This window comes from Pteropus medius, unplaced genomic scaffold (genome assembly GCF_902729225.1).
Source record: "Pteropus medius unplaced genomic scaffold, Ma_sr-lr_union100, whole genome shotgun sequence".
In the NCBI taxonomy this organism is placed as follows: Eukaryota; Metazoa; Chordata; class Mammalia; order Chiroptera; family Pteropodidae; genus Pteropus; species Pteropus medius.
In genome coordinates, this window is record NW_024346061.1 from 188,979 (window position 1) to 211,746 (window position 22,768).

At 36.5% G+C, this 22,768-nt stretch overlaps 1 protein-coding gene and 1 non-coding gene across 4 annotated transcripts in view; one reads left to right on the forward strand and one right to left on the reverse strand.

The window, feature by feature from the left end:
- Positions 1-22,768, forward strand: part of CLCN5 (chloride voltage-gated channel 5) — a 161,855-nt gene that overhangs the window by 30,084 nt on the left and 109,003 nt on the right. The gene's annotated exons all lie outside the window — the stretch shown is intronic.
- Positions 6,498-6,616, reverse strand: LOC120612446 (5S ribosomal RNA). Its single transcript, XR_005655446.1, has one exon. It is a non-coding gene; the product is annotated as a 5S ribosomal RNA (ribosomal RNA).

A 22,768-nucleotide genomic window follows, 5' to 3' on the forward strand; every position in this document is an offset into this window, starting at 1 on the left:
CTAAGACTGAAATTGTAGAAATATGGTCAAAATGTTCTGTAAAAAAGCAAAGGAGAAAAAAAGAGATAAGGGAATAACATAAATACTCATTACAAGACTAAAATTATATGTGTTGGAAAGATTTTGATAGCAATGTCCTTTACCTTCCTAGTACACTATACATTTTTAAAAATGTTACTTTTTTTTGACTAGAGCCATACCACTTCCAGAAGGGCCCCACTTTGTGTTTCCTTCCCAAACTAGCCCATCATCCAAGATTCCTAGAATCCTGTTGTCTTACATTTGATCTAGTCCAGCCTATGACTCAGCCTGACAGTTCACTCACCCTGCAGTGGCCTGAGTGGGTGATCATTCCAGTTAGTCCACAAATAGTAGTTCTGGAGTGGAGTAGCCTGACTCTGACACTTGACTAGCTGTTATTATAGCCTTGGGCAGATTATTTAACCCCTCTGTGTATTAGTTCTCTCATCTGTGAAATGGAGATAATGGTACCACCCCGCAGGACTGTTGTGATGTTAAAATTAGATAATAAATGTGTAGTACTTGTTATATCTACTAGCACATTCTTGTTGCTCTTACCATTATTGGTATTCCATTGTCATGAAGACTGAAATGTTTGAAAATACTTCTTTATTTTGGCTGAAATCTGTCACTTTGTATTCTGTACCCACTGTGCTGCACAGAAAGAAAAAATCTAACCCTTTCCCTACTTGCCAGGCTTTCAGATATTGGACAGGTAAGGACACAAGTATGAAAGCATGTTGTAGATTGTAAAATGCCATGCTACCTACAATGGAGTATTTAATATTATCATTATATCATGGTCTACATTATACTTATTATCTAACTTGTTCTTCCCACCTGCCACATCTTTTCTTTTCCAGACTAAATATCTTGTGTTCCTTCTAGTGTTCCTCATATAATAAGATTTCTAGATAATTAACCATCTCAGTTGCCTTACTTAGGATATACACTAGTTTATTCATGTCCCCTTTAAAACATGTCCTCTAGGATTTGATTTGGTCCTATATATGTAGTCAGACTAGTGCACAGTACAGTGATAATATTTGCCTCTACCCTCCCTTAATAATATGTATACTTTTTAAATGAAGCAAAACATTATAACCATTTGAGGGAATATTATCATTCTGCTCCCTGAAGGGCCTTTTCAGATGAACCCCCATTAAACCTGCTGAACATTTTGAAACTTACATTCACTTATTTTTTCACTAGATATTTTTTGCTCCCTCTTCTTTGTGCTACGCACTGTGCTGTGTGCCGGGGATACAATGGTGGGTTCTACCTTTGTCTCTATTATATTTCAGTCCCTAGTCAAGCTTGTTGATATTTTTGAATTCTAGTTCTATTTGAAATCAGATTGGCTGTGTCTCTATGTTTTGTGTCATTCTTAAACTTGATGAACATGCTTTCTCAGTCTTATTTAACTTGTTGGGTTACAGTGGTATTTCAGTAGTGCCAAGTACAGAACCCTTAGATACGGAACTAGATCTCCATTTGTGAGGCCGACATAGATCCATTAGTGTTCTTTAAATAAAAACTTTTTATTTTGAAATAATTATAGATTCAGAAGATGTTACTAAGAAATATACAGAGAAGTCCCATGTACCCTTCCCTTAGTGTCTCCCAAACTGACATCTTACATAGCTATAGTACAGTATCAAAACCAAATAACTGACATTGGTACAATCCATAGAGTTTAATTCATATTTTTGTGTGTGTGTGTGTGTGTGTGTGTAGCTCTATGAAATTTTATCACATGTGTGACTTTTTGTAGCCATCACTACTATCAAGATACTTAACTCTACCATCACTACAAGACTCCCTTGTTGTACCCTTTTATAGCCACATCCCTTCCTCCTCCCCATGCCTAACCCCTGGCAACTGTTCTCCATCTTTATAATCATGTTATTTCATGAATGTCACATAAATGGAATTGTACATTTGTATCCTTTTAGATAGGTTTTTTTTCACTCTGCATAATTTCCTTGAGGTTCATCCAAGTTGTTGCATTTATCAACAGTTTGTTCCTTTTTATTGTTGAGTAGGATTCCATTAGCATTCTTTTTGCATAAAGTTATTCAATCATAAGTCAACCTACTTGTGTAACAGTGCAGAGCACATCTCAAAGTCTTGTGTGAATGTATTCATGAGAAAATGTCTTTAACTACTTACCGAAACTCAGTGACCCTTAGTCAGTGGCATTACCTCAGTCTACCAGTCTCACTACTACATTGTAGTCCGTTTTTCTATCAAGGTCAGCAGTCTTGATTTCTGAGCTGTTTTAGAAATGTCTGGCTTTTGAAAATTGGGCTGTTGTCAAACTACAGTCTTCCTTCATTTTTGTAGTTGGCCTTGATTTTTCAGAGATTACCAGCAGTGGCTTCTCAATCAGGAATGTTGGTTACCTCAATACCATGGGATACCCTTGATGTGGATCCACAGACCCAAATTCATTTTAAACTACTTGTCATTCTCAGTATCTCAGCATCTGTTGGGCTCTGACAAACTATTATTCACATTTGTGCTATTGTCTCCAATTTGAAAACTATCATTATTTAAGATGAACTAGAAATAGGAACCAAGTCATCCCATTGGTATTCTTGCTTGCTCATTTGCTGTCTGTCACCTGTTCACATATATCTTCTACTTAGGGTCTATGATCTTACCTTGCAATATCTGAGCTACTATAACTAAATTAGTTCCTGTAGTTCGTCAGCGTGTTTCTAGTGTAGCTACATTGTGTTGCTTAATCATTTCTCCTTTTTTCCTTCAAGATTGGGGTTGATAAAATTATTTCTCCTTTTTCCCTTCAAGATTGGGGTTGATGAAATTATGAGATATTTTTTTCCCAAAAATATTTTTTAAAATTTCTCTTTAACTGTAGTGTATGTAAGAGTCACTGTGGTCTCTTGTAGAAAATTTCATTCCTAATTACTGGGGACTACCTTTGTATCTATCACTTTTTTTGTCCTTGGTCATTCATTAGCCAATAGTATTTAAGATGACATGACCATATTTCCAACAGTTTCTTTCACTTCTACTTTTACCAATCAGTTCTTCTTTTTGGTGAAATTTATAGAGTTGTAGTTCCTCTTGCTGCTTCTTCAGCATCCTAAAGGATGAAATTTCCCTCTTGTAAGATTGGCACAGCCCTTCCCCTTTGATAGGCGTATTGTTTCCTGGCTGACTCTCCCTTCTCAGATCTCCTGTGCCCTGCAAAACACCTGTTCTTTGGTCCATAAATGTCCATTTATTCTCACCCATTTTTTTCTGGAACTCTTTGCTTTGATTACACTATTTTCTTCACTACCCTCTTAAATGGAAGCTGCTCATTCTCCCTTAATTCCTCAATCTCAAAGCTAGCTTCTGGTGCTAGGTAGTTCAAAAACTGCTTTTCCCTTTTCTTTAATATGCATGCCATTGGGTAGTATATCAACTCTCTTCATTGTCACTGACCAGTCTCTGTGTTACTCCCATTCTTTGTTGCCTCTTGCACCTAGCTTAGTATTTTATGCTATCCTAACTCCTGGCATCATCCTAGACCATGTCACTGGCCACACTGATGCATCATCAAATGTTCCAGCATGACACTTCCTTGACCTCCAACAATATGACCTTCATTTTTGCTCTTCTTCAGTAGCTTCTTCATATGGCCACACTTTGTGCCTTGTCACCAACTTGAACTGTTTTACTTCTGTATTTCAAACTCTGAAATTCTGCTTTTTAACTAATACTTCTAGCCTTTCACATTCCCTATCCCCTTACTCTCACAGAACCTCTTTGACCTCATTGACACCTTTAATCCCTTCTCTTTTCTTGCTGACTTCAGTCCTGTCCTGATTCTATGGTCTTTCCCACTCAATCAACCATTTCACACCTGCACTCAACCCTGACAGTCATTTGATATTAATTCCCACCAGTATCCTCAATTCCCTCATATCCCTCTTATTCCCCTGCACCTGCCCTGCTAATCTCCAAACCTAGATGGACTTTAGCATCTGTTTTCTTCTGTCCTGTTCCCAGACAGCTGAGTGGTACTCAGGAAAATCATTTCCCCATGCAGATTATATCCATGACCAGACTGTGATTTCTGATCACAGCTGCATCCTCAATGGCTGTTTACTAATCCTTTTTTACACATTCTTGGTTGGTTCCTTTTCCAATTTCCCACAGCATCTGTTCTATTTTCTTAGTATACTCCTCTGCTGCCCTAATTTAGCCCTCCCTATCCCCAACTCCACTCAGCAGATAATCTAGTTATATACTTCCCTGAAAACAGCCCATTGGTCACAGACTCTCTCTTTTCCTCAAAACATTTATTTCCATAGCTACTTTTATCTTCATTCTTTGTGTGTCATTTTTTCCCAAGGCTCACCTGTCTTTTTAATTATTCCCAAATGCCTCCTTTAAAATATTCTATTCTATTAATCTCTCCTTTCTCTATCTTGTATCTTTAGTATTTTTTTCAAAGAGCTTTTTCTTCTCTCTGCAAACATATCCAAGAATCCCTCTTTCACCTACTTCCCCCAGATCTTTTAATCCTACCATCCCCACTGACTAATGGGATATCTTTCCTTTATTTTATCTGAAAATTTCTTAATTAAACTATCTATACTTATCTTTCAGTCTTCAATTCATAAATTCTGGCTTGTGAACCCTTCTTTTTACTAAAAACTGACCTCTCATAGGTCAGCAGCATTTACTTCAAAATTTAGATTGGGTGGATGGGATGTCCTGAGATACCAAAAACAGAGGAGGGAAGTGGCGTGTGTGTGTGTGTGGCCCATGCCTGATTAGAGGGGAAAAGAAGTATGAGGGAAAGGGTATGGAATTTAATACTAGGCCTTTTTTCTGTTCTAGAGAGGTTCATTGTGTGATCTAACATCACTTCTTTCTCTTTGCTTTTATTCTCAACTAACTGTTATTCACTGTGTTTCCACTGTCTCATTTGTTGAATTTCATAAGAAAATACCACCTTTTTACTACAAATTATGGTGATGATGGTAATGATAGTGACCACCTTTTGAATGCTTACTCTGTGCTATACACTATGCTAGATATTTACATGCATTATGAAGTTTAATCTTTATAACAGCTTAGTGAAGTATTTTAATACCCATTTTACAGATGGGCCAATGAAGGTTCAGAGAGGGTAAGTGTCTTAACCAAGATCACATGACAAGAGGCAGCACAGGGAGCTGAACTCTGGTCAGCCTGGCTTTAAACCTCTCCTTAAACACTACGCTCTACTGCTTTCTGTGATCTAGTGCCAGATGCCATCTCACTAGCTTTTGATGATAACTGTGAGATCATATTTACTTTTCAGTGTTTCAAGTGCCCTAGTGACTTTGTTACTACTACCCTATTAAATCAGTCTGTGGACTTCTTCAGTCCTAGGCATGATTTCTAGCTCTTTTGTGTAGTTTTCTCCTGAAGAGTAGTGGGTATCTCTCATCCACCATGGTTTTTCTTTCTGTGTTACATTTTTGGTGATTTTTCCCTTCCTTTAACAATTTCCTTTAAGTCCATATTTATGTTAATGAATCTTCAGCAAAATCTTTTCTTTTTGGTCTGTGTGAAATTTCCTCCTTCCCTTGTCAGAAGTCTGTCATTCTGAGATCTTAAGCAATTGCCCAGGAAAACTACATCCTATTCTTTGGCATCATCTGAATAGCTAGATATTCATTTCCCCATATCTTACATTCTAGTCAAAAGTTAAATCCTTCAACAGGAAGAAGAGGTGAAAAGCTTCCGCATGTCCCTGAAGTCTTCAGTTTTCTACCTAAACTTTTAGGTAGATATAGTCCAGGTTATTCTTGGTTGTATAACTTGTTCCTAGATCTAAACATTTGCAGGACTAAAAATAAACTGGGAGATGTACAGAATCCATATCCATCTTAATGAGTCAAAAAACATCAGGACTAGAGAATCCACTGGACTGGAACAACAACAACAACAACAACAACAACAACAACAACAACAACAAAGGCAAACCTGCTGTTAATTGAGATGGGAGGCTCAACATAGATAAAGACAACTGCAAAGTTAACAGGAAACATTGCTTTTCCCAAAGTCATGCAGCAGCTGTACAAAGCCATAAAGATACCCTCTTTTAGTGAATACTGCTGTGTCAATGATGATGTCCCAGACCCACTCTGTTATTCCCTGTCTATTACTGGGGATTCCCAGTTGCTGAGCTCCCCTTGCCTCAGAACAGCACCCAACCCCTAGTTTATGTCCGCTTCTCCTAATCCTGCTGCAGAAATAATGACCAATCCAGAACTTATCCCCACTTTCCTTAGGCTACACTCAGAATCATTTAACAGGAACCCAAAAGATGCTTCCCTCCTCCTTCTTGTCAAGTAGCATCCAATGGTTCCTCTGGAGTGCCCTCTGTTGTGATGTGTGAATAAATCTGACTTCGTTGGACTACAGGCTTGTCCTTGGTGGTCTCTAGCTGATAATTTTTTTTTTTACACCTACAGCACCTGGTCTTCCTAGGTGGTCTCCCATCCAAGTACTAACCAGGCCCGACCCTGCTTAGCTTCCGAGATCAGATGAGATCGAGTATGTTCAGGGTAGCATGGCTGTAGACTCTAGCTGATAAAATTTTAAATGTCATTCTTACCTTGGGCTTTCCCCAAATGAGAAAATACCCATTTTTTTTTAGAGTTGGTTAAAAAACTATCTTTATACAGGAGTAAAGAAGTTTGATAAACACATCAATAGCATAAGCAGGATTTCAGGGGGCATGAAAAATCCCCTTAAGCAAATTAACCTTATAGGTCTCTCAGAAAGAACCTATATGCAGCTTAATACACATAGCACAAACTGTAGAAAAGACTGCCTGTTTATTTAAACAGGAGGCCTATTTATTTAAGTTCAAGCCTGGCTCAGTTCCATATTTCCTGCCTTAAGAATGAAGGCCTCCACCACCTTCCTGGCTCATCCCAGCTATAGTGCTGATAACAGATGGATATGATGCCATCTTAGCCTAGAGTTAATAGCATGAACTAAAAACGCAGTATTAAGAATGATATTAGGGACTTGACATACCTGTGTCATGGTGGTAGAAGGGATGCAGACTTCATGAGCAGCCAGACAGTGACTCCAGAAGGAAGTGAGTGGTGAAAGAAGTAAGAGACATTTATTGGTTTAAAAATATTTTTAAGAAAGTGTTTGAGTTGGGATGAGGTAGAGGAGTGAGGGCAAGCAATTCTGTGTAAAAGCATAGAAGCCAAAATGAATAAGCCATACTGGAACAATAGCCCTTTCCCTTGAGACTGGAGAAGCAAAGAACAAGAAAGTTTGCATTTGTTGATCTCTCTTCTTAGCGAAGTATCTGATTTGAGAGTTGGGGAGGGTCTGATTAGGATTTAAGAAGAGACTGTGGGAATGGGTGGCCATCATAGTACCATAAAAGTAGTCTAGAAAGGAGAAGAAACAGAAATGTCTAGCATTACCCAGGACAGAGTGGTAACCACTTGGCAGCTTCTTTTGAAGGCACTTTCCTTGTTACCTGTGTAGAAGATGCTTTCAACTTCTACTTGCCTGGACCACTCGGAACAAGGAGCTATTTCTTCCTATTTGATTCTGGTCCTACATTAGTAAAAAAGGAATTTGATTTCCTTCCTTGGATGGTATCTCGGGACAGATATTACAAACCAGGTCAGTATTCCCCTCAAAAGAGGAATGATAGGTGAATTCCATGTCAGTTACTTTGAAGACCTGTTTCCCAGTGAGGCCATTTAGGATATGGTCTATGTTCTTCTGTTTGTGGACCATTAAATCTGTCTTTTTTCTTGTTATCACCAAAAAGTGCTAAAGAATGCCTATATTGCATCATCATTTTGGCTGAAACCAAAGCCTTAATTCTTCTGCATTTGCATAAACTGCACCTTTCTTATCTTGAGCAACTTCATTGAAGTTGGTTAACTGGTTAGGTGGTAATTCTACCTCCTTTAGGTCCTTTATTTCCTATTTTGATGTGATGCATGTTCTATTTTTAAGTGACTACAACATAATATCAAGTATGGTAAATTTACTTTGGTCTGGAAGAGTATTTGTTCAGTAGCCATTTATTGAGCACCAACTATGTGCCAAAAAATGTCAAACGATATTTTGAATAATCGAGCTTTTTTGTTGAATTACAGCATCAAACCACTTAACAAGATATGTTGTTTTTAAAGCGCTATCACCGGAAGAGTAGGTGAGAGATTACTTTTGAAAAGAAACTTCATTAATTCCATTCAATTGTAAGCAAAGCCAGTGTATTTTAGCAAAACGTGTAGCTTGAAACAGACTTTTGCCAGTTACAGTTTTAATGAACAAGTAGCATTTAGTGTCAAGGTTTGTTCTAAACTCATTAATACTCCCAACAACCCTATGATGTAGATACTCTTTTCATCCTCATTTTATAGTTGGAGAAAACCAAGTCACATAGATCTTTAGCACCTTGTCCAAGGTTACAAGGCTATTAAGCCCTGATGTTGAGATTTGAATATAGGTAGTCTGTTTCTACAGTTTGTGCTATGTGTATTAAGCTGCATATAGGTTCTTTCTGAGGGACCTGTAAGGTTAATTTGCTTAAGGGGATTTTTCATGCCCCCTGAAATCCTGCTTATGCTATTGATGTGTTTATCAAACTTGTTTACTCCTGTATAAAAATAGTTTTCTACCCAACTCTAATCTAGATTATGACAAATTCTGAATTAATGGTATTTATTTTCAAATTTTGTCATTTTTATCATTTTTTTTTGCTGATTTTTTGAGTGCTTACTATGTGCCAGGCACTTATCTCCAAGGCTTATTCTTTTAGCCATCACACTGTTCAGTTCCACAAGCCCTCTCTTCATTGTTCCCTCAGCAGCTGCTTTCTACACACCCCACATGGGATGACTTTATCTTGCCTAAGTCTATTAGTGACTGTGTCTCCAAAGTTCAGGGAAAAACCTTTCTTGAACTATATCAATATGTAGAATGGCTGAAAATTGTGTCACATACAATGAAATATATGTGCTGCCAGGGCACCCAGTAGCAGGATTGAAATAGGTTCTTTAACAGTCTTGTGTTGCTTGTTCCATTTGGAAGGTGAACACACAGGGTCATAGTCCTCTTCACCTTAACACCAGGAGGATCAAAGTCACAAAGGGGCTGAAGGATCTGTCTGGGGTTGCTCTAATGATTTGTGAGATTCTGTTTGGCCTTGAGAACATGTGACTTTAATCTATTTTTTTAAAAAAATAAGCTTTATTGAGACATAATGACATACAATAAATGGCCTATATTTAAAGTGTATAATGTGATAAGTTTTGTGATAACTTTTGAAATATATATGTACCTGTGAAACCATCACCATGATCAAGATCATGAGAATATCCATTACCTCCAAAAGTTTCTCCCCAGTTCTTTGTTAATTCCTCCCCTCTCAGCCAGCTCCCCATCTGCTTTCTATCACTATGTGTTAATTTGCATTTCTTAGAGTTTTATGTAAATGAACCATACAGTATGTAGTCTCTTTTGTTTGGCTCAGCATATTATTTTGTTCAGCATATTATTTTGAAATTCATCCATGTTGCATGTATGAATAACCCACTGATTTTTATTATCCTGCTTTATGGACATACCACAATTTATCCATTCCCCTACAAATGGACATTGGAGTTGTTTTCAGGTGCTACAGATGTTTGCGAGCAAATCTTTCTATGGGCATGCTTTCATTTCTCTTGGGTAAATAGCTAAGATAGGATGATTGAATCATATGGTAGGTGTATATATAACTATTTAAGAAACTGCCAACCTGTTTTCCAAAGTGGTTGCTGATGTGAATGTAAAATGGCAGTCAATGAGTTTCAGTTGCTCTACCTCCTTGCCAATACTTGATATGGTCAATATATTTAATTTTAACCATTCTAGTAGGTGCATAGTGGTATCTCAATGTAGCTTTAGTTTGCCTCTTACTTTTATCTGTGTCATTATATTTAAAGTGGGTTTTTATAGGCAGCATAGGTTTTATAGGCAGTCTATAGATTTCTGCCTTTAATTGGTTTGTTTAGACTGTTTACATTTTAAAATAGCTTTATTTAGATATAATTTACATACCATATAATTCACCTATCTATAGTATACAATTTAATGGTTTTTATTATATGCAGAGTTGTGAAACAATCACCACAGTCTAATTTTAGAACATTTTTATCACCCTGAAAAGAAACCCTGTATCCATTAGCAATCCATCTCACTACCCTTACCCCCACCCCAGCCCTAGGCCACCACTAATCTACTTCCTGTGTCTATAGATTTGCCTCTTCTGGAAATTTCCTTTAAATGAAATCATACCCTATGTGATCTTTTGTGACTACTTCTTCAACATAATGTTTTCAAGGTTCATCCATGTTGTACCATATTAACAGTACTTCATTCACTTTTTTCTTGGCTGAATAATATTCTATTATGTAGATATGCCACATTTTATTCATCGATTGATGGACTTTTGGGCTGCTTCCACTTTTTGGCTATTATGAATAATGCTATATAAATTTTTTGGTGACTATATATTTTCATTTGTCTTGGCTATATGTCAAGGAGTGAAATTGCTGGGTCATATTATAACTCTGTGTTTAGTATTTTGAGAAACTGTCAACCTTTTTTTTCCCCTTAAAGCAGCTGCATTGTTTTATATTCTCAGCAGCAATGTATGAGAGTTCCAATTTCTCCACATTCTTGCCAACAGTTATTATTGTCTGTCATGGAATGCCTTTCAATTTATTTAGGCCTTGTTTAATTTCTTTTAAGAATGTTTTAGAGTTTTTGGAGTACAAATTTTGTACTTATTTTGTTAAATGTATTACTATTTTATTATTTTGATGATATTATGAATGCAATTGTTTTCTTAATTTTATTTCAGATTGTTGATTACTAGTGTATAAAGATGCTATTGAATTTCACACATTGACCTTGTGTTCTGCAGCCTTGCTGAACTCATTTATTAGTTCTAATTTTTTTTAGCGAATTCCTTAGGGTTTTCTGTATATATGAGCATGTCATCTATATTTACAGATAGTTTTACTTCTTACTTTCCAACATGGATGCCTTTATCCAGCCTAATTGCCCTCTCTAGGACTTCCAGTACTATTTTGAATAGAAGATGTGAGGTTGTGCATCTCATGTTCTTCCTGATTTTAGGGGGAAAGTATTCAACCTTTCACCATTAGTTATAATGTTAGCTCTGGATTTTTCACAGTTTGTCTTTGATCAATTAGTGCCTTGTGAAATAGGCAAGATATATTTTCCCCACCCATATTAAGTATGAAGAAATACTGAGGAATTCACTAAAGATATAAAGCTTAGCAAGTGTTAGACCTGGGCCTCAACCCCAGGGTTTCTGACCCCAGAGTCTGTACTTTTCGCACACCAAGTGACCTTGTTGAATAAGCTTTCAGCTGTTTACATATGACTTTTCTATTTTGTGAATTTTAAAGCAATTTAAGATCATATGAGTCTAAAATCTGTGCCAGATGCTTCCACCATATAAATTTGAAGACACTGTGGCTCACTGAGGTTAAGTGGCTGTTATTTTCCAAAACCCTCTCTTAAACAAAGTAGGATAAAGGACTGCCATTTCCTTTCCTCCTCTCAAAAGGACCTGTACCCCACATCCTCAAAAATGTTTGGCTCGATTGCATAACAACGTTTTTATGGTGTTTTACTGATTACAGTGCATTTAAATGTTCTTACATTTTAGAGCCACACCAGCCCTGTGAAAACAGGACCCCAAGGTGATGCATGTGTACCTTCAAGTCTAGGAAGCACTGCTCTAGGGAACTGACCATTTGCTTCTACTCAAACTTGGCTATCTTTGTCCTCTCACCAACCTCTCTGGTAATGTCCATGAATTCTTGTCATGGCCAGTGCCAGAGCCTTTCTCTATAGCCAGACAATTGCTCTTTAGTCTTCAGAGTGGGACATACAAGATAATCTACTAGGATGTGGGAAGGAAATAATTAGAATTTTTTACAGATGATGTATTACAGAATTGTACACTTGAAACCTATATAATTTTATTAACCAGTGTCACCTCAATAAATTTAATAAAATTCAAGAAAATAAAAAAAATGCAACTCACCATAAAAAAACACATCTTGTTTCATAGCAAACACATTAATAAAAAGTGCCCATTCAGACTGTAACCATCCACGTGCACTCTCTTTTGGGAGGAGGCTGAAAACCTTTGACAATTTTCCATGTACGGCATAAAGGTTCACAAAATCTTGGAACCATAGTCTTAGTACCAAAGACTTAACATATTACAGTCACTATACATAGAATAAAAATGTCTTAAAATAAAAATGTTTTTAAGAAAGATATTTTTGATGTTTCTCTAGCTGTTCTTTTATTCTCTGTGTTTTCCTTTTTAACAGTTTTAATAAGGTTTATTTATACCACCAACTCACCCATTCAGTGGTCTTAAGTATATTCACACTAATTTCAGAACATTTGTGTCTCTTACCAAAAAGAAATTACCTGTCCATTAGTAGTCACCCCCCAGTTCCAAGAAACCACTAATCTACTTTCTGTCTCCATAGATTTGCCTATTGTAGATATCTCATATAAATAGAATGGTATAATATGTGGTCTATTGTGTATGGCCTCTTTCACTCAGCATGCTTTCAAGGTTCATCCAGGTCATAGTATGTGACAGTACTTCATTATTTTCTATTGCCTAATAATATTTCATTGTATGGATAGATCATGTTTTGTTAATCCAGTCACCAGTTGATGGATGTTAGGGTTGTTTCTACTTGCTTGCTATTATGAATAAATGCTACTATGAACATTTATATACAAGGATTTTGGTGGACATATGTTTTCATTTCCCTTGGATATCACTGCCTTCCTTGATTAGCATAAATATTATGTGTTAAATATTGAGAGAAGAAAAACAATAGAAAAGTAAATGTGGCTCTTTCAGAGAATTAAATTTTATTTCTTCTTTGGCTTTCTATGCTGTCCCTTTCACTTTGTCCCATTTTATTGACCTTTCTATTTAGCTCTTTAATTTTCTTCCTACCTGCTTCTTACTCCTGCCAGGGATGTTGCGAAGGGAAAGGAAACATTTATTGAATAATATTGAAGTGCTAAGTACTTCACATTTAACTTCATAGCAACCTTATGTAATAAGGTTGGTGCTGTTAAACCCATTTAAAAAAGAGGAATCTAAAGCTCCAAGATTATTGTTCAAAAACACCTTGCAATCGAGAGGCAGAAGTAAGACGAGCCCACTTCTGCTTGATTAAAATGTCCATGCTCTTTTCATAGACTGTCTCTCAGATGAAGTATTTGAGGTTCAGGGGACAGATCTTGTTTCTCACTGGAGACACCAAGATGTATGTATGGAGTGAGAAAAAAGAAGTGAAAGATAATGCTAAGATTCTGTTGAGACTATGTGAATGAGGGTATGTGGGAGGTGGAGGAGATGGTAGGTGAATACAGGAGTAAAACCTGTTTTGGGAAAGGGAGGTATTGTTCAGTGTTTAGTTTGGGACATATGGAATTCAAGGATATCATTTATTCAACTGATATTTGAGTGGCTTGTTTGTGCCGGGCACAGTGCAGGCTGCCGAAGATACAGAGATAGCCATGGTTCCCTGCCCTAATTGAGCTTGTGAGGTTAGTCAGGCAGACAGAAAAAAATTATAATCAAGTGTAATCAGTGTCATAATAGAAGAGAAATCTTTAATTCATGTGTGTGGAGAGGGTGATTGATTCTATAAGGCTCTGAGGTTAGTATGAAGAAGTTCAAAATGGCTATAACTTAAGGTACAAATGGGAGAAGGACATAGAATTCTCAGGGATGGATATAGGAGATAAAAAGATTAAAGAGTTGATAATATTGTTTCCCTCCACTTTCCCCTTCCTATAAGGGAAGAAAGGTGATTGCCAGCAGCTACATGGAACAATCAACTGGTAGTTCCCTGAGTCTTGTGCTTTGCTGCCCCCATGCCTTTGAATATGCCATGCCCTCTACTTGGAATTCTCCTTCTTGATCCCTTTGTCTGGCCTCCTCCTGCTCATCTTTATTATCATCTTTCAGAAAACCTGCCACGATCCCCCTGTTCCATGTCCCTACAGTTTCCCGGGCCTACTGATCACACTGTCTCTCCTATTAATTGTAAGTGCCCTAAGAGCAGGGACATGTTCATCAACCTGAGTAGCCCCCGCCCCCTGAGAATGTCTGACACATAGTAGGATGGATGCATGGATGAACTAAACAAAAATGACCACATTTTGAGAAAAATTTGCATCTTATAAATAAGAAGAGGAAGCTTTATCACTTTATAGAAAAGGAGCCTGCTTGTCAGGCTCAGTGGTTCTTAATCTAGGGTGATTTTACCTCTCCCCCACCCCAGAATATTTGACAATGTGTGGAGACATTTTTAGTTGTCATAGTTGGCAGTAGGAGGTGGGGGCAGGAGGCTCCTGGCATCTAGTAGAGGTCAAGGATGCTGCTGAACATCCTACTATACACAAGACAACCTCCCACAACAAAGAGCTATCCAGCCCAAAATGTCAGTAGTACTTAGGTTAAGAGAAATCCTTGTCTAATCAGTTTAGCTCTTTTTTTTTTTTAACCTAGACCAGTGATTCTCAAAGTGTGCCCTGTGCCCCCAGCATGACAGTGGCAGCATCACCTGGGAACTGTTAGGCCAATTCTAGGGTCACACCCCAAAACCACTGAAGGATAGGGCCCAGCACTGTTTGAGCAAGGCCTCCATGGGATTCTGATGCAGGCTGAAGTTTGAGAACCACTTCTAAAGTCAAAACCTGATTGATAACAGAGCCAGCACCAGAATTCCAAGAGAAGCCAGAGTAGGAGTGGTCAAGGAATAATGTCGGAACAATTCACAGGAAGTGATGGTTTCCAGAGTGGAAATGTTCATTGGTATCAAATATTCTTGAGGAGTTGCTAAATATGAGAACAGGCAAAGGGAGGCAAGACACTATTGTTAAGACTCCTGAAACAGAGGAAGGTGAGCATAATGCTGTTAAGAAGGGAAAGGGTTGAGTATGGGGGATCCGAAATCTTTTAGTTTACAGTCATCTATGCAAAATAACTGCTTTATAAAATTCAAATAGAATGTTAGGCTCATGAGAATAACTTGCCAGTACTCTCATCCCGCTAACACAGAGGCTCTTATGCTTTTTATTTTCTTCTTTTGAAGGAAGAACAAGCTTTGTCTGTGTACTTAACTATTTTTACAGTGAAGTGTTCTGCTGTCACAATAAATAAAAAGGCATTTTCAAATATTATGCCAGAGCAGTAGGCAGCATTTTGCTATGGCAGCAAAGGTAAACTTGATTCTATTACCAGTTTATTCTGCTTGGGGCAGGGTGGTTTGGTGGAATTTGAGGTCTTAGGAAAAGCTAGGCAGGTGCACTTAGGCTAATGTTGGTTCTCTGGGGAGAAAACAATAAAAAAACTTCAGGACAGAAACAGAAATTGTTCTTAAGCCTCCTTAAAGAAGACAAGGATATTGATAAAACAATGTGGGAGGAAAGGACTCCTTTAAGGGAAAAGTGTCATAAATAGTAGACACTCAGAGTGGTATGTCAGAGCCATCCTGTGTATTTTCTATATTTTATTTGGATAGTTATTTGGATCAGACAGTTTTCTAAAGAAACTTTTTATTGAATGGTGGTGAGGGGAGAAAAGTATTTTAGAGCATTGTCTATTTGGGAGGTGGGGAGAGTTAAAATAGATATTGGGGTTAGCGGTGTGTTTCCCTAACAAATCGAGTATGTTAGGGAAATGCTCTCTAACATTGCATATTATATATATGTATGTGTGTGTATATATATGTGTGCGTGTGTGTGTGTGTATATTAAAGCAGTTATTTTGCATAGATGACCTGTTTTTTTCTCTTTTGAAAAAAAAACTTCATGAATATATGTGTGTCAGACAATGAATCCTTAAAAACACTTTACAAATCAAGGAAATGAATGTCGGTGTTCCCAGTTTATAGATGAGGAAATTGAGGCTCAAAGAAGTGAAATGACTTGGCCAGGGTCTGACAACAAATAAGTGTCAGGGCTAGAATTATAAAGCTGGTATGTTTTTCTGCAAGTCTACTCTAATTTTCATGTAACTTAGTTGCCGTAGTGATCAGTTTCCTAAAGACATTGAGATGTCTTTATACCTCCTTTTATTAGACTAAATTCAGTACCCAAGGTTGTACAAGGACCACAAGGGAACTTTTTTCAAATATATGTGCTGAGACTCCTCCCAAACAGGATCTGCCAGGAGGTCTCCCTCTCCCTCTCATCTCCTCTCCCTCTCCCCCCTCTCCCCTCCCCCTGCTTCTCTCTCCCCTCTCCCTCATTTCCCCACACTCCCCCTATTTCCTCCTAGCTCCTTTTCTTTCCTAGAAGTGGGGCTATGCAAAGGCTGATTTTAGTGTATAGAGCAGATGGTGGGCAGGGCTGTGCCAGCCAGCCCAAAGCTGATTCAGCTGTGATTGTGACAGTTGCTCTTCTCCAGTTGCCCACAACTAGCTGATCTCAATCACTTGGAGAAGGGACGGGTTGCAAAAGAGTCTTCTGTGACCATGGGTACTGGTGTCAAGCTTTGTGGGTTCAAATTTTATCTCTGTTGCAAACCAATAGTGTGATCTTGGGTAAGCTGATCTTTTAAAATTTCCCAGGAGACAGAATAAAGCACTGGTTAAGTGTAGGGATGTCGAACATTTTTTCATGTATCTGTTAATTGTTTTTTTTTTTTTTTTGGCTGTGTAGAATTTTTGTTTGGTGTAGTCTCATTGATTTTTGCTTTTGTTGTTTGTGCTTTTGGTGTAATGTTCAAAAAAATCATTGCCAAGACCAATATTGATGAGCTTCTTCCTTACTTTTTCTCCTAGGAGTTTTATGGTATCAGATCTTCTGTTTAAGTCTTTGATCCATTTCAAGTTATTTTTTGTGGGTGGTGTGAGATAGGGGTCCAATTTCATTGTTCTGCATGCATTTCCTCAGTTTTTTTCAGCACCATTTGTTGAAAAGACTATTCTTTCCCCATTGGATGTTCTTGACTTCCTTGCTCAATATCACTAATCATCAGGGAAATGCAAATCAAAACCATAGTTAGATATCTTCTCACACCTGTTAGAATGGCTATCATCAAGAAGACGAGACAACAAATGCTGGCGAGGATGTGGTGAGAAGGGAACCCTTATACAGTAAGCCCTCACTTAATGTCATCAATAAGTTCCGTGACTTTAAGTGAAAGGACCTATAATGAAACCAATTTTACCATATAGCTAATTGATATAAACAAGAGTTAAGTTCCTATGGCATCTCATGAACATTATAATTAACATCATAATAAAATGACCTACTGTACATTGTTGGTGGGAATGTAAATTGGTTCATCCACTATGGAATATGGAGGTTTCTCAAAAAATTTAAAATAGATCTACTATATGATCTAGCAATTCCACTTCTGAGTATACACCCAAAGGAAATGAAAACAGGGTTTTGATGAGATATATGCACTCTCATATACATTGCAGCATTATTCACAATACTCAAGATATGGAAACAACCCAAGTGCCCATCAATGGATGAATGGATAAAAAATGTGGTGCCTATACACAATGGAATGTTATTCAGCCATGAGAAAGGAGGATCTCCTTCAATTTGTGACAACATGGATGGGCCTTGAGCATATTATGCTAAGATAAGTCAGACAGAAGACAAATACTATATGATATCACTTATGTATGGAATCTAAAATAGTTAAAGCTGTAAAAAACAGAGTAAAATAGTGGTTACCAGGGAATGGGGGTGCTTGGATAAGAGTGATGGTGTTTAAGGATACAAACTTGTAACAAGTAATAAATAAGCCATAGGGATCTAATGCATAGTATAATGAACATAGATAATAATATTGTACTATAATTATGTAATGTGATAAATAATTGCTATTTCAGCAATCTTACAACATATAAATGTATCAGAGTAACATGCTTTACATCTTAAACTTACAAAATATTACATGTCAAATTTATTCAATTAAAAAGGTGTTGGGACTTTCAGAACTGAGGAAAATGGGTTTAAGCTCCAGCTCTACCACTTTTACTAACTGTATACCCAGGGTCGACTTCATGGTCATGTGACTTGTGCAGTCCCCCAGGGCCAGGTACTCTGAAGGTCCTTGTGCTTAGTTTAATTCTCCGATGTCTCTACTTTGAAATTCTTAATAATTTTCGAACAAGGGACCCTGTATTTGAATTTTGTACCGGACTCTGCAAATTACATAGCTTGTCCTGTGTTACCTTTGGGAAATTCCTTAGCTACTCTGAGTCAGTTTCCCCAACTATTAAATGGGGCTTGTACTGAGGCCTATATAGAGACGTACACAAAGCAGTTGTAGGCTCAGAGTACATGCCCAGTCAGTGTTAGTCATCCTTAACAAGATACTGGGCTTCAGTTTCTTCATGTAAAATAAAAGAGCTATATTAGAGGATGTCTAAGACTTTCTCTACAATATACACTATACCTATAACTTTTCCTAACCAATAGGAAAGCACTTTGAAAAACATAAGGGCTGCTATTTAAACATAAGGTTTAATTTTCTTTCTTTATGGTTCAGATTTTTAAAAATATGTCCATGTTAATTTTCTCTGCTTGTAGCCTCTACCTGCTAATCTTGAAATCTCCTTTGAAAATTCTTACATAGTAATTTTAACTCCTCTTTATTTTAAGTCTGCCTTTTCAGTTATAAGATGAATAAGGTCTGAGGATCTTATGTATAAAATAACATGGTGACTATAGGTGATAACACTGTGTTGTATAAATGAAATTTGCTAAGAGAGTAGAACAGAAATGTTCTTACCAAAAAAAAAAAAGATAAATATGTGAGATGATGGATGTGTTAATTAACTAGATGTGGGGGGGATCCTTTCACAATGTATACTTATGTCAAATTAGCACCATGTACACGTTAAATATCTTACATTTTATTTGTTCAATATAGCTCAGTAAAGCTGAAAAAATAAATGTGCCCATTTATTTAGCAAATATAATATGTTAAGTAGGTAGGTTTGGCATGTAGACTCTCCCAAAAGGGTAGACATTTTTTTCAACCAATGTGGAAGGTAAAGGTACAAGTAAAGTGTCTGTGGGAGGGTGGCAGGTTACTGAAGGAGACAGCAAGATCAAAGGAATACTTGTGGTTCTGTTTTAAATGGGAGGAGTGGACCACATATATACCAGAGATATAGGGGTCCCATGGAGACAATCGAAGCAAGGCCTCCACAAAAGTGAGGAAGAACATAATTGAAATGCAAGTTAGGGGGCAAACTTTGGAGAGGGTGAGGGGAACTTCATCTTCTGAAACAAGTAAAAATAGGTTGAGGATACTGTTTTTCTTTATTGTATACCGAAATACCTTAAAAGAAAAGAGGGCAATATCTTCCCCACAAAGTACCAACTATAAAACTCTGTAATCTCTTAGTGCCCTTGTCTTTTGTCCCAAGTGGACAGATGTTGTGTTCTATATTTTATTAAATTCTTGCCTACAGTCCACCCCTCCCAGCACCCCTCACCATGGGCCACACAGCTATCATTTTTCATTTTTGGTGGCTAGATTTTAGTCCTTCACTAATATACCATAGTTTATTTAACCATTGACCAATTTTAAAACATTTGGGGAACAGACGATTTGTTTAAAAGAATGAACTTAACCAGTTTCATATATTGCTCATTTCTGTTTACCACAGGCTAGTTCTGAAGCTTTTTACCTGCTTTGAATTATTTCTGTTCATTCTTCAGACTCAACAAAATCTAACTCATTTTCAGCCAGTCATACCTATCTACTTGTTTGGCAGTGTCTTCATGAATAAAAAATTCCCTCCAGTATTAGGTAAACTTTCAGGTAATTTAAAAAAATTTAGCTTCTCTGCTTGCTTTACCTCTTCAACTATGCTTTCTCCACTTAATTTTTTCTATAATTTTTATATTAAAGCAACTTTACTTTTATAAATACTAATTAGTCACATTAAAGGTCTAGTACTGTCTAATGTATTTAGGATTAAAGGTATAAATATTCCTATGATCATTAGAATGCTGAATTATATGTGTATATATGTCTCTTCAGTTTTATATTACAGTTAACATTTTTATTGATTTTAATTGAGATATAGTTGATATATAACGTTGTGTAAGTTAAGGTATACAATGTGTTAAATTAATACATTTGCATATTGTAATATGATTACCCACTGTAGCATTAGCTAACACCTCTTATCATAAAACGACATTTAAAATCTAATGCCACTTTAAGGAATACCTAACAAAAAAATTCAGCCAGTCCTTCAACCCTATTGAAAACTTTGTTTCTAGTTTAGGCTTTAGTGAAACAAAATAATTAAAATAGCCCCAAATGCTTTTTAAAGAGTATGTTTTAAATGTATAATCACTAGAAAGTATGTAAAAACTATTTATTGATAAATAAACTTGTGATTGGAAACATTTTTGACCAAATGTCCAAAAGCAGTTTCACTTAGTGGCAGAGATAAAATGGAGAAATATTTATAAATGATTGCCAAACAAATAGATTTAGGCATAAATGTCTAAAAATAAATCTGAAAATAAACAAAAAATCTGAAAGGAACTGAAATACTAAAAACATGCACTAAAAGTTACAAACTTGTCCTAGTGGTGCATGTAGTGGCCAGTATGTAAAATGCCAATGACTGAAAAGATGGATGGATTTTTCTCCTATTTGTTGCTTTGACTGATTTACTTGGGACCAAAAGAGTACTATACCCTTAAAAACTGTTATCATTTGTCAGGAAAATGAAATGTTGAGTTTTATTAGGAAGTTTTAATTTCTGATGAGGTTGAACATTTTTCAGTGTTCCTTTCTTGGTGGTGTAATATTTTGATATCTTTTAGCCACTTACCCAGAGGAAAGCACTATTAACTATCAGGTTGTATCGGATCTTTATTATTTTCTATGTTAAGTTCTTTTTCTTTGAAAATTGTGACTGCTTTTATCTATTGTTTTCCTTTTAAGGTACAAAAAGCTTTTATTTTTATTTAGTTATATTCAGCACCTATGAATGATAATTTCTTTTTTTTTTTTTTTGCTTTCTCTCACACATTGAGTATAAATGAACCATTCCATTTTCATATAGTTTTTCATAATTAGGAAAAAAGTTTAAATCCTTGACTCATCTGAAATGAATTTTAATCGTTTCCCCGAATACATTTATTAAAAGTTTCTTTCCCCAGTGAGCCATCATTTCTCACACTATAATCCAAAGACTTTATATGAATTCTTTTTCCACTATCCATTCTCCCACATAGATGAAGCCGCCTGAATCCTATTCTAATTTAGGATTTCATGGTTAACACATTTCTCTGTCTCTGAGCCTTATACACCTCTTTCTCTCTTTTTTAATCTGGAAACTCAACTCTTATACTACACCCTAACCAAAAAATAATGATAAAACAAACAAAAAATCCTGCATCTTGAAATTGCATTGAAATACACCATGGGTATTTTATGTCATTTTCCCACACCTCAGCCTTAGTGTCTCAGTTTTTAGTCTATTTACCAGTTTTTGGAAATGATGTTTCTAAGCACATAGTCATGTCTTTCCAGTTTCAGGGTATAAATCCAAATATTACTAAATTCATTTATTTCTATTACTAGCAGCCAGAGAGCCGCAGCTGTAAGGATTTTTGAGAAAGTAGCAGAAGAACACCGAGGAGGATATATTTGGACTGGAGTTAATTGTGTTCAAGCTAAACATAAGGATGAAACCAAAGCAATAAACCTTTTCCAGATTAAATTCACCAAACTCTCAGTGACATCATTAAGGGAAATCAGTCCAAGTCCTTGTGTCCAGTGTTCTTTACCTCTGAGTCTGAAGGCTTTGCGATACTTCTGACTGTCTGACTGGAGCCAGTGGGTCATGTATATGAGAGAATCTGGGGGAATTATCCTGGCTTTGCTGGTAGTTCCTCTCTTACCTTTGACTACCATCATCACCCATGCTCATTTCTTTTTGTTTTTCTACTAATTTTGAGCTGTTTATCAGAGTGGCAACAGAGACAAAACATTGTTGTTAATGCAGGTGACATTTAGGAACAAAATAAGTTGGAAGTTTTAACAATAAACATTTTTAAATCTCTTTGATGTCTTAAAGAGCCAGGGATAGCCTAAATGTAGAGGAGCCCCCTGCTCTCAGTGGGAAACATGTCTACTTTCAGGATTTCTTTTTATATTCCAAGAAATAGCATCATATAAAACATGATGAAGGATTTTTTTTTTTTAAGCAGGGGCCACTGATTCACTGAAAGAATTCAATTAAGGTCACAAGTTTCAAAAAATCTTTGAGAAAGTAAAGAAATATAACATGTTCCATTCATTTTGTTTTGAAATTACAAAAAGAGAACATAAAACCCCCTATTCAAATGCAACAAGTAATTTTCAAGAAGTAGTTGGATTTTATGTTATCAGTAGTTAAAAGAGAAACAGAGGAGAAGAAAAAAAGGGTATATGGAGTTACAGGTACTTAAAGGTTGGTCCCCTGTAAAAATATAGGAATAGGAACAGCCAGATAATGCCAGATTTTGCTATTTAAAGTATTATAGAAGTTTATAATCCACAGATTATAAAATAACAACTATATTATTGTTCATTTCTTACAAATTATTGTCTTTGTTTCTCTTTGCATGTATAGAG